Consider the following 11,232-nt stretch of genomic DNA (forward strand, 5'->3'; position numbering starts at 1 on the left):
CTTATACATGTGTCCATCCGGGCTCAAGAAAGGTGCCTCCTTAGTACAAGCTTGGAGTAGTTTCCTCAGACTGTTTTCTGGTATGTCAAGAGGAGTACAGGCCGGATCACGGTACAAACTGTCGGCTATCATCCCGATTGTTTCATCCACAGGTACGTTGGTAAACAGAGATTCTACGTCCAACGAGGCTCTTATCCCTGTGGCCCGTGTTCCCCGCAGCAAGTCAACAAATTCCTTTGGAGACTTCAGTCTGAAGGTGCAAGGGACATAAGGAGTCAGCAAGCCGTTGAGTCGTTTTGCCAGTCTGTACGTGGGTGTGGGTATCTGGCTGATGATTGGCCGAAGTGGGTTTCCAGGCTTGTGTGTCTTGATATTTCCATACGCATATCCAGGTTTATATTCCCCAATAATCTTTGGCAGGTGGAGTCCAGATTTCTTGGCGTTCACAGTTTCGATCAATTTGTTGACCCGAACTGAAAGCAAAGGTACTGGTGGTGATTTAGTCACAGATTTAGAATTAGGGAATTCGTAGAGGAAAATAATTTCCGAGGTTTTAGAAGTTTGTTAAAAGTTCTTATGATGAAAATAAGTTCATACGAGTTTGTTAAAGTTCTTATGGGAGAAATTCAAATTCCCGTGTAGCATGTCAGGGTTTTCAGGTGAATTTGGGCAGTCACAGATTTGGAATTCTTATGATGAAATAATGTTATACGAGTTTGTTAAAGTTCTTATTATGAAAATAATGTCATACGAGTTTGTTAAGAGTTCTTATTGGCAAATTCAAGTCACTGATTTGTAATTAAGGATTTCTTATGAGAAAAATAATTTCTGAGATTATAGAAGTTTGTTAAGAGTTCTTATGATGAAAAATAATGTCATAGAAGTTTGTTAAGAGATCTGGGAAAAAGGGGCAATAGACCGTCAGGGGTTTTCAGGTAAATTTGGGTAGTCACAGATTTGGAATTCTTATGATGAATAAGGTCATACGAGTTTGTTAAGAGTTCTTATGATGAAAATAATGTCATACGAGTTTTGTTAAGAGTTCTTATGGGAGAAATTTTCAGAGTTCCTACCGATAATAATCCGATATTTAGGCCTTATACATTTAAGTAGGATTCTTACTTAGAAACTAGTATATTGCTATATAACTGAAGCATTTCCCTACCAACCCCTCCCCCTGCATCTTCTGCTCATACATCACACCCCCTCCCTCCCTCCCCCTTACCTCGCAATCTCTCGCCTCACCTGTGTTTACCTTACGGCCCCAGTCAGACGCTGCCTTCAGGTCACCTCTTTAATCTTATCTTATCTTATCTTCTCCATAATATCTGGACCGTCCCTCTCCTTCATATTGTTCATTCTATTATAGTCTGTGGGTTGGTTGATGTTGTCAGTGTTGATCCTTCTCTATGGACAACCCAACCCACAACTCGGTAGAGTGTTTATACTAGGAGATCACCCTTGGCGCTTCTGGCTCTTGGAGAGGGGCTCAACGTCACACGTTTAAGGGATGCGGCTCCAACACTTAGCCTCGTTGTCACGTGCACACACCCACTCGAGCCGCTGTGACTCCCCACTCTCTCCTTATCAGATGTGATCCCCTCAATCCCCTATGACTTACTAGTATTACCTTCTACCCTGTCCACAGCAGTGGTTCTTGGTTCTTTCTCTCTCTCTCTCCTTCTTTACTACTTCCTGGGAAGCCTCACTAGGACAAGGGCAAACACCAGCAAATTGGGATACATTTACTGGACAAAGCACATACACGATACATACACACATATAATAATAATGAATCCTATACTCTATAATATCACAATCAGATTGCACTCCAACACCATCAGAACTTTATTATCAGCTTATCAAGTGGTATCCTATCTCCTGGTTCACCACCTGATACTATCAACCTCCTCAAGTTGATCAAGTCTACATACACTGTTGCACCACCAGCAAGATAATATATATATATATAGAAAATCAGCATTTGAATGCAATAACATATATCAGTATAAATGTTCATTGATACACAACAATGATCAATCGATCACTCTATCAGTCCTAGAACGCCATACATCTGTAGATAATCCACCCTACGGCTGTAACTCTAAACTTCAGTGTAAAACACTCCTTGACATAAGAATGCCAACAGTCACTCACCTCTCACTGCGTCTTGCACGCTAATGACAACCAAACACTATCAACTCCCTATAAGTAATCCACCAGAACTTCCCCTTCCACCTCTGGAAGTTCACTACCCTGATCTCTTCAGGTTCTGCCGGGCTTCACTACCAGGATCCTCTGCAGCTCCTCCAGGCTGCTATCATGAAGTTTCCTTGAGCAACTACGGTGCTTCACCCTTCTGCTAGGTTCCTCCACACAGCTCTCTTGGCTGCTACACCATGAAGTTTCCTCGAGCAACTATGGTGCTTCTCCACCTCTACAGAAGCATGTGACACTCCTCTTCACTGCTTCTCCTCACAGCTCGAGGTCCTCTGCTTCACTACCTTGGAGTCTCATCAATTACCTCGTCTAGGCTGGCTTCGAAGTTCTCAGCAACTTCTTCCCCAGAGACAAACCTGCAACCCATCGACACTCCAATAAAATGTTTCCCCTTCAACACATAAACAAAAATTCACACAATATGTTTGTCTCCAACCTCTATCTGTCCTCTACATACAGTGAGAGTGGACTCCCCCGTTTTGGGCGGGTCCATACTCCACCTCGCCTGGCGGCGGTCCTCACTCGCTGGGAGGGTCTTCCTCCGTCAGGAACCGGGCTCCCTCAGTCGTCTGTCAGAGCTCAGAGGGGACAGACGTCGCTCCGTGTTCCTCCCTCTTCACTCTCCTATTTCAGGCTTTCTGCCTTATTAAAACATGTCTAACTTATAAATAAACATCGCTACTGTCGCTGGGCATACGACCAACTACAAGCAATCACTATGAACTGGCGTATATCGTGCTTACCACAGATTATAAGGTCGAGGGCGCTTTCCCTCTGACGGCGTCTGGTCAGGGCGCTCCACACAGCCCACGAAAATGCCTCTGAGCAGCTTATTAAACTCTCCTCGCCGTCCAAGACTTGAGACCACAACGTTCTCAACTCAATTCCACAGCTGGCACGTCTACACACTTCTCTTCTCTTCGAGATATATCACTAGGGGTTCCCTTCTGACGGGAGCTCAAACAGAGCGCGGCTTCCCCCTGCGATGTCTGGCACTCAAGTGAGGTCAAAGCCCCTCCAGAAGCGAGCCTCACGCCTCCAGCAAAATGTCCACATCTCCTAGCCAGTCATCTATATGTTTCCTTCTTCACTGCTCATAATCTAAAATTGTTCATTGAATCCACCATACCATTTTTCATATGGGTTATCACCTCAATATTTGCTAGACCTTCTAGTTAGGTCAGGCTTGCTGAATAACTCTCAAGGAGGAAGACTCGTTTCTCCTGCAGGCTGAGATCATAACACTCCCCTCCCCTTATTTTTTAGAGTTATTCCAGTGGCAAAGCTCGGGATAATACATCCGCCACCACACTGTCTCGTTCTTCACCCCATATACTCCCTTAGGAGTCTACAATTAGTTCGATGCTCCTTGCAACATCTGGCTCACAACTCGCCAGAAATATGATCTTCTCACAAACGATTTGACTTCTCTGGCGCCTCTTGGCTAGGCTGTCCTCCATGGACGCCTGCAATCCATTGGTCCACTCTACTTATTGTTTCCACCCTCCGTTACCTCGTCTTCTTCTCTTCACGTCCAGAGTCAGACATCTATTGTCTGTACCTCCTCTGTCGCCTTCACAATTCCATCTACTGCCATTATACTTCCGTCTCCTGTCATCACACTTCACTCCCTCGTCTTCACCGACGATCCTCCCTTTTGTCTCCTCATTTATCCGAGACCTCATCCTGTTTGACTTCCATCGAGTCCTCGGCTTTCTTCTATTCCTCCATGCTTGCATCATCATCCTCTTCCCACACTTTTCACTTCTATACCACTCCATTTCTTTTCCTTCGACTCTTCTTCGTTCCCTAAAAGTTTCTTCGAGCTCTGTACTACATCCAACAGCACTCGACCGTACATGTCGCTCTACCTCTCCTAGAGTGCTCGCAAGCATCTCTCCACACATACTGTCTCCTCTCCTTTCATTTTCTCGGCTATTACTTTTCTTCACTATCTCTCCTCCACGTTTTCTGCGAAACATGTCAACTCTCGACGTCTCCCACAACTTAACTCTACTATCCATATGCCTCTGTGCTCGTGGACCACTCGACGCTCTACTCCCGTCCTCAGTCTGTCCACATCCTTCCTCATTCCTACTCAGCACAGTTGCATTCACCTTCCGGCTCTTAATTTCAGCAGTCTGGGCTTTACTCAGGTCAACTCTCTTCACAGTATTCTTCTTCGGCTGGGCCATCTTCACTTTCGACCTCACCGAGACTTCATTCTCCTGGGCTGGACCTTCATCAAACAGCCAGGCTATTTCTACATCGATATCTTCTACCGGTTTAATCGACACTGTCTCATCTTCTCCAGCGTCTCCCTCGTCGGCCACCTCTACCTTCATCACTACCGAGACAGGGTTTTCAATGGCTTGGCGGTCTCCTGACTCATCTCCTCGGATGTCAGTCAGGTTCACACTCTCAGGTGTCCCACCCGTGCCGTGGCCTTCTGGGCACTCCTCTGGCACAGTCTCCGCTACGACTCTCGGCAACACCTTTGTCCCGCACAAGTCATTCCCCAGGATCACTTGGACTCCTGGAACGGTATGTCGGGGCACACTCCCAACATCACCTCTGCCGACACATATTCCGACCTTAGCTGGACAGTACAAACGGGCATGTCACTCTCCGACAATAACCCATATACTCTCATCTTACTCCTGCCAGCTAACCGTCGATCATTCCCAATCAGGCTTCTCGTAATCAAGCTCTGATTAGCTCCAGTATCTCTTAAGATACCAACTTCTACCTCAGGTTGGCTTCCTATTCTGATCCAACCTTTGCTCATGAACGGCCTATACCTCTCGTTCACTAAGTTCACCTTCTGTGGTTTGTCTCGGAACACATTAGTATATTTACTTCGGGGGTCACACATGGCCAGGGTCACAATTCTCTTGCCCTGCCGACAATCTCGCATCACGTGACCCAATCCGTTACAATTGTAACATCTCATGTGGGAAAAGTCTCTTCTATATGTACCAGAGTAGCTCTGACTCTGCCCACTCGTATTGGAGTTCCTCGGGCCAGACGTACTACTCGTACTCTGTGGAGCTTTACTGGACTCTTGATTTCCTGGATAACGATCAGTTTCTCGTTTTGCTCCTCCATCTTCACTTTCAGACGAAGTGCGCGACCTACTCTTCTGAGTTTTAGGGTACTTACTTTTATCTGCCCATTTATCAAAATTTTTCTCACCCCAGACTCTTCTGGGTCTCTCATAATTTCTTCCTCCCCAGACTCCATTGGATCTGCCATTGCTGCGTCTCGCCTCGCTTCTCACTCTGTTCTCCCTCAAGCTCTTGTATGCTTCAGTAATCATATCCGCCCTATCTGCGGCATCTTTCACCTCCAATATCCCTGCTTCTTGGATCTTGAACTTTGTTTCGGGATGCATCATCTCCAAGAACTTCTCCATGACCATCAGTTGCTTCAGGTCAGCGTAAGATCCAACTCCAGCAGCCTCAATCCACTTCTGGAATCGTCTTTCCAGATCTCTTGCTGTCTCAGCAAACGTACACGCTCCAACTTTGATCATCTCTCTGAAGCGCTTCCTATAAGCTTCTGGGGTTAACTGAAACGAGCGCAATATGCTGCTCTTTACTGTGGCATAATCCTGGCACTCTTCCAGTGACAATTGGGTGTATGCCTCCCTGGCTGCACCGGTCAATCTTAACTGAACCAGCTGGGCCCATTCCTCCTGTGGCCACTCCTTGATACTGGCTACTTTTTCAAAATGCTCGAAGAAGCTCTCTGCCTCTTCGGGAACAAACAAGGGAATGTCCTTCTCCCTAACCCTAACATCTGGTGGGTGTGATACCTGGCTGGTGCTCTCTGGCAACCCATGTTCAATCCTTTGCTCAGCCAAGGTTCTGTTCGCTTCTATCTGCATTTGTTTTGTTCTCTCTTTTCCTTTTTCGACCTGGGCTTTTTCTTTTTCTTTCTCCTGTTCCAACTCCAGTTCTCTTACTCTGGTTTTCTCTTTTTCTTTCTCCTGTTCCAACTCCAGTTCTCTTACTCTGGTTTTCTCTTTTTCTTTCTCCACCTCTAGTCTTGCTTTCTCTTTTTCTATTTCCAGTCTGGTTTTCTCTTTTTCCTTCTCGGCTTCATTTTTCATCTGGAGTTCCAATTTCATCTTTTCCAGCTGGAATTGTCTCTCCTTGTCCTCTCGTTGTTGCTGCATCTGGAGCTCTAACTGGAATCTCTCCAAGCTCCTATTTCGGCTACTCCTGCTACTGCGGCTACTCTTGCTGCTCCTACTCGATCCCTGGGATCTCACTTCATCCTGCCCATCATCCTCCTTTCCACTTTCAGCTCCTTTTTGGGCTCCTTGCTCTGCCGCTTCATTTTTGGCTCTTAACTGCCTCAGGATCTCATCCTTCATCCCAGCTACTTTAGATGCTTTCAACCTGATGCCACATTTTTCTGCTATTTGTTTCAATTGATCCCTCGTGCAACCTTCCAAGTCCTCAGGCTTGCCTGACTCCACAAACGCTTGCACCTTATCCATCTTTGTCCTGTGAGTCTTCCCAAGAGAGAGAATATACACCTGCAGTCACACAGTTTATCTATTTCCACAAGGGGTGTACAAATCCACTCTTGGACAGGGTGTGGGTGTGTCAGTTCACTCTCCCGGACACAGGCCCCCAATTTTATTATAGTCTGTGGGTTGGTTGATGTTGTCGTCGTTGATCCTTCTCTATGGACAACTCAACCCACAACTCGGTAGAGTGTTTATACTAGGAGATCACCCTTGGCGCTTCTGGCTCTTGGAGAGGGGCTCAACGTCACACGTTTAGGGGATGCGGCTCCAACACTTAGCCTCGTTGTCACGTGCACACACCCACTCGAGCCGCTGTGACTCCCCACTCTCTCCTTATCAGATGTGATCCCCTCAATCCCCAATGACTTACTAGTATTACCTTCTACCCTGTCCACAGCAGTGGTTCTTGGTTCTTTCTCTCTCTCTCTCCTTCTTTACTACTTCCTGGGAAGCCTCACTAGGACAAGGGCAAACACCAGCAAATTGGGATACATTTACTGGACAAAGCACATACACGATACATACACACATATAATAATAATGAATCCTATACTCTATAATATCACAATCAGGTTGCACTCCAACACCATCAGAACTCTATTATCAGCTTATCAAGTGGTATCCTATCTCCTGGTTCACCACCTGATACTATCAACCTCCTCAAGTTGATCAAGTCTACATACACTGTTGCACCACCAGCAAGATAATATATATATAGAAAATCAGCATTTGAATGCAATAACATATATCAGTATAAATGTTCATTGATACACAACAATGATCAATCGATCACTCTATCAGTCCTAGAACGCCATACATCTGTAGATAATCCACCCTACGGCTGTAACTCTAAACTTCAGTGTAAAACACTCCTTGACATAAGAATGCCAACAGCCACTCACCTCTCACTGCGTCTTGCACGCTAATGACAACCAAACACTATCAACTCCCTATAAGTAATCCACCAGAACTTCCCCTTCCACCTCTGGAAGTTCACTACCCTGATCTCTTCAGGTTCTTCCGGGCTTCACTACCAGGATCCTCTGCAGCTCCTCCAGGCTGCTATCATGAAGTTTCCTTGAGCAACTACGGTGCTTCACCCTTCTGCTAGATTCCTCCACACAGCTCTCTTGGCTGCTACACCATGAAGTTTCCTCGAGCAACTATGGTGCTTCTCCACCTCTACAGAAGCATGTGACACTCCTCTTCACTGCTTCTCCTCACAGCTCGAGGTCCTCTGCTTCACTACCTTGGAGTCTCATCAATTACCTCATCTAGGCTGGCTTCGAAGTTCTCAGCAACTTCTTCCCCAGAGACAAACCTGCAACCCATCGACACTCCAATAAAATGTTTCCCCTTCAACACATAAACAAAAATTCACACAATATGTTTGTCTCCAACCTCTATCTGTCCTCTACATACAGTGAGAGTGGACTCCCCCGTTTTGGGCGGGTCCATACTCCACCTCGCCTGGCGGCGGTCCTCACTCGCTGGGAGGGTCTTCCTCCGTCAGGAACCGGGCTCCCTCAGTCGTCTGTCAGAGCTCAGAGGGGACGGACGTCGCTCTGTGTTCCTCCCTCTTCACTCTCCTATTTCAGGCTTTCTGCCTTATTAAAACATGTCTAACTTATAAATAAACATCGCTACTGTCGCTGGGCATACGACCAACTACAAGCAATCACTATGAACTGGCGTATATCGTGCTTACCACAGATTATAAGGTCGAGGGCGCTTTCCCTCTGACGGCGTCTGGTCAGGGCGCTCCACACAGCCCACGAAAATGCCTCTGAGCAGCTCATTAAACTCTCCTCGCCGTCCAAGACTTGAGACCACAACGTTCTCAGCTCAATTCCACAGCTGGCACGTCTACACACTTCTCTTCTCTTCGAGATATATCACTAGGGGTTCCCTTCTGACGGGAGCTCAAACGGAGCGCGGCTTCCCCCTGCGATGTCTGGCACTCAAGTGAGGTCAAAGCCCCTCCAGAAACGAGCCTCACGCCTCCAGCAAAATGTCCACATCTCCTAGCCAGTCATCTATATGTTTCCTTCTTCACTGCTCATAATCTTAAATTGTTCATTGAATCCACCATACCATTTTTCATATGGGTTATCACCTCAATATTTGCTAGACCTTCTAGTTAGGTCAGGCTTGCTGAATAACTCTCAAGGAGGAAGACTCGTTTCTCCTGCAGGCTGAGATCATAACACTCCCCTCCCCTTATTTTTGAGAGTTATTCCAATGGCAAAGCTCGGGATAATACATCCGCCACCACACTATCTCGTTCTTCACCCCATATACTCCCTTAGGAGTCTACAATTAGTTCGATGCTCCTTGCAACATCTGGCTCACAACTCGCCAGAAATATGATCTTCTCACAAACGATTTGACTTCTCTGGCGCCTCTTGGCTAGGCTGTCCTCCATGGACGCCTGCAATCCATTGGTCCACTCTACTTATTGTTTCCACCCTCCGTTACCTCGTCTTCTTCTCTTCACGTCCAGAGTCAGACATCTATTGTCTGTACCTCCTCTGTCGCCTTCACAATTCCATCTACTGCCATTATACTTCCGTCTCCTGTCATCACACTTCACTCCCTCGTCTTCACCGACGATCCTCCCTTTTGTCTCCTCATTTATCCGAGACCTCATCCTGTTTGACTTCCATCGAGTCCTCGGCTTTCTTCTATTCCTCCATGCTTGCATCATCATCCTCTTCCCACACTTTTCACTTCTATACCACTCCATTTCTTTTCCTTCGACTCTTCTTCGTTCCCTAAAAGTTTCTTCGAGCTCTGTACTACATCCAACAGCACTCGACCGTACATGTCGCTCTACCTCTCCTAGAGTGCTCGCAAGCATCTCTCCACACATACTGTCTCCTCTCCTTTCATTTTCTCGGCTATTACTTTTCTTCACTATCTCTCCTCCACGTTTTCTGCGAAACATGTCAACTCTCGACGTCTCCCACAACTTAACTCTACTATCCATATGCCTCTGTGCTCGTGGACCACTCGACGCTCTACTCCCGTCCTCAGTCTGTCCACATCCTTCCTCATTCCTACTCAGCACAGTTGCATTCACCTTCCGGCTCTTAATTTCAGCAGTCTGGGCTTTACTCAGGTCAACTCTCTTCACAGTATTCTTCTTCGGCTGGGCCATCTTCACTTTCGACCTCACCGAGACTTCATTCTCCTGGGCTGGACCTTCATCAAACAGCCAGGCTATTTCTACATCGATATCTTCTACCGGTTTAATCGACACTGTCTCATCTTCTCCAGCGTCTCCCTCGTCGGCCACCTCTACCTTCATCACTACCGAGACAGGGTTTTCAATGGCTTGGCGGTCTCCTGACTCATCTCCTCGGATGTCAGTCAGGTTCACACTCTCAGGTGTCCCACCCGTGCCGTGGCCTTCTGGGCACTCCTCTGGCACAGTCTCCGCTACGACTCTCGGCAACACCTTTGTCCCGCACAAGTCATTCCCCAGGATCACTTGGACTCCTGGAACGGTATGTCGGGGCACACTCCCAACATCACCTCTGCCGACACATATTCCGACCTTAGCTGGACAGTACAAACGGGCATGTCACTCTCCGACAATAACCCATATACTCTCATCTTACTCCTGCCAGCTAACCGTCGATCATTCCCAATCAGGCTTCTCGTAATCAAGCTCTGATTAGCTCCAGTATCTCTTAAGATACCAACTTCTACCTCAGGTTGGCTTCCTATTCTGATCCAACCTTTGCTCATGAACGGCCTATACCTCTCGTTCACTAAGTTCACCTTCTGTGGTTTGTCTCGGAACACATTAGTATATTTACTTCGGGGGTCACACATGGCCAGGGTCACAATTCTCTTGCCCTGCCGACAATCTCGCATCACGTGACCCAATCCGTTACAATTGTAACATCTCATGTGGGAAAAGTCTCTTCTATATGTACCAGAGTAGCTCTGACTCTGCCCACTCGTATTGGAGTTCCTCGGGCCAGACGTACTACTCGTACTCTGTGGAGCTTTACTGGACTCTTGATTTCCTGGATAACGATCAGTTTCTCGTTTTGCTCCTCCATCTTCACTTTCAGACGAAGTGCGCGACCTACTCTTCTGAGTTTTAGGGTACTTACTTTTATCTGCCCATTTATCAAAATTTTTCTCACCCCAGACTCTTCTGGGTCTCTCATAATTTCTTCCTCCCCAGACTCCATTGGATCTGCCATTGCTGCGTCTCGCCTCGCTTCTCACTCTGTTCTCCCTCAAGCTCTTGTATGCTTCAGTAATCATATCCGCCCTATCTGCGGCATCTTTCACCTCCAATATCCCTGCTTCTTGGATCTTGAACTTTGTTTCGGGATGCATCATCTCCAAGAACTTCTCCATGACCATCAGTTGCTTCAGGTCAGCGTAAGATCCAACTCCAGCAGCCTCAATCCACTTCTGGAATCGTCTTTCCAGATCTCTTGCTGTCTCAG

This window comes from Procambarus clarkii, unplaced genomic scaffold (genome assembly GCF_040958095.1).
Source record: "Procambarus clarkii isolate CNS0578487 unplaced genomic scaffold, FALCON_Pclarkii_2.0 HiC_scaffold_117, whole genome shotgun sequence".
Taxonomy (NCBI): domain Eukaryota; kingdom Metazoa; phylum Arthropoda; class Malacostraca; order Decapoda; family Cambaridae; genus Procambarus; species Procambarus clarkii.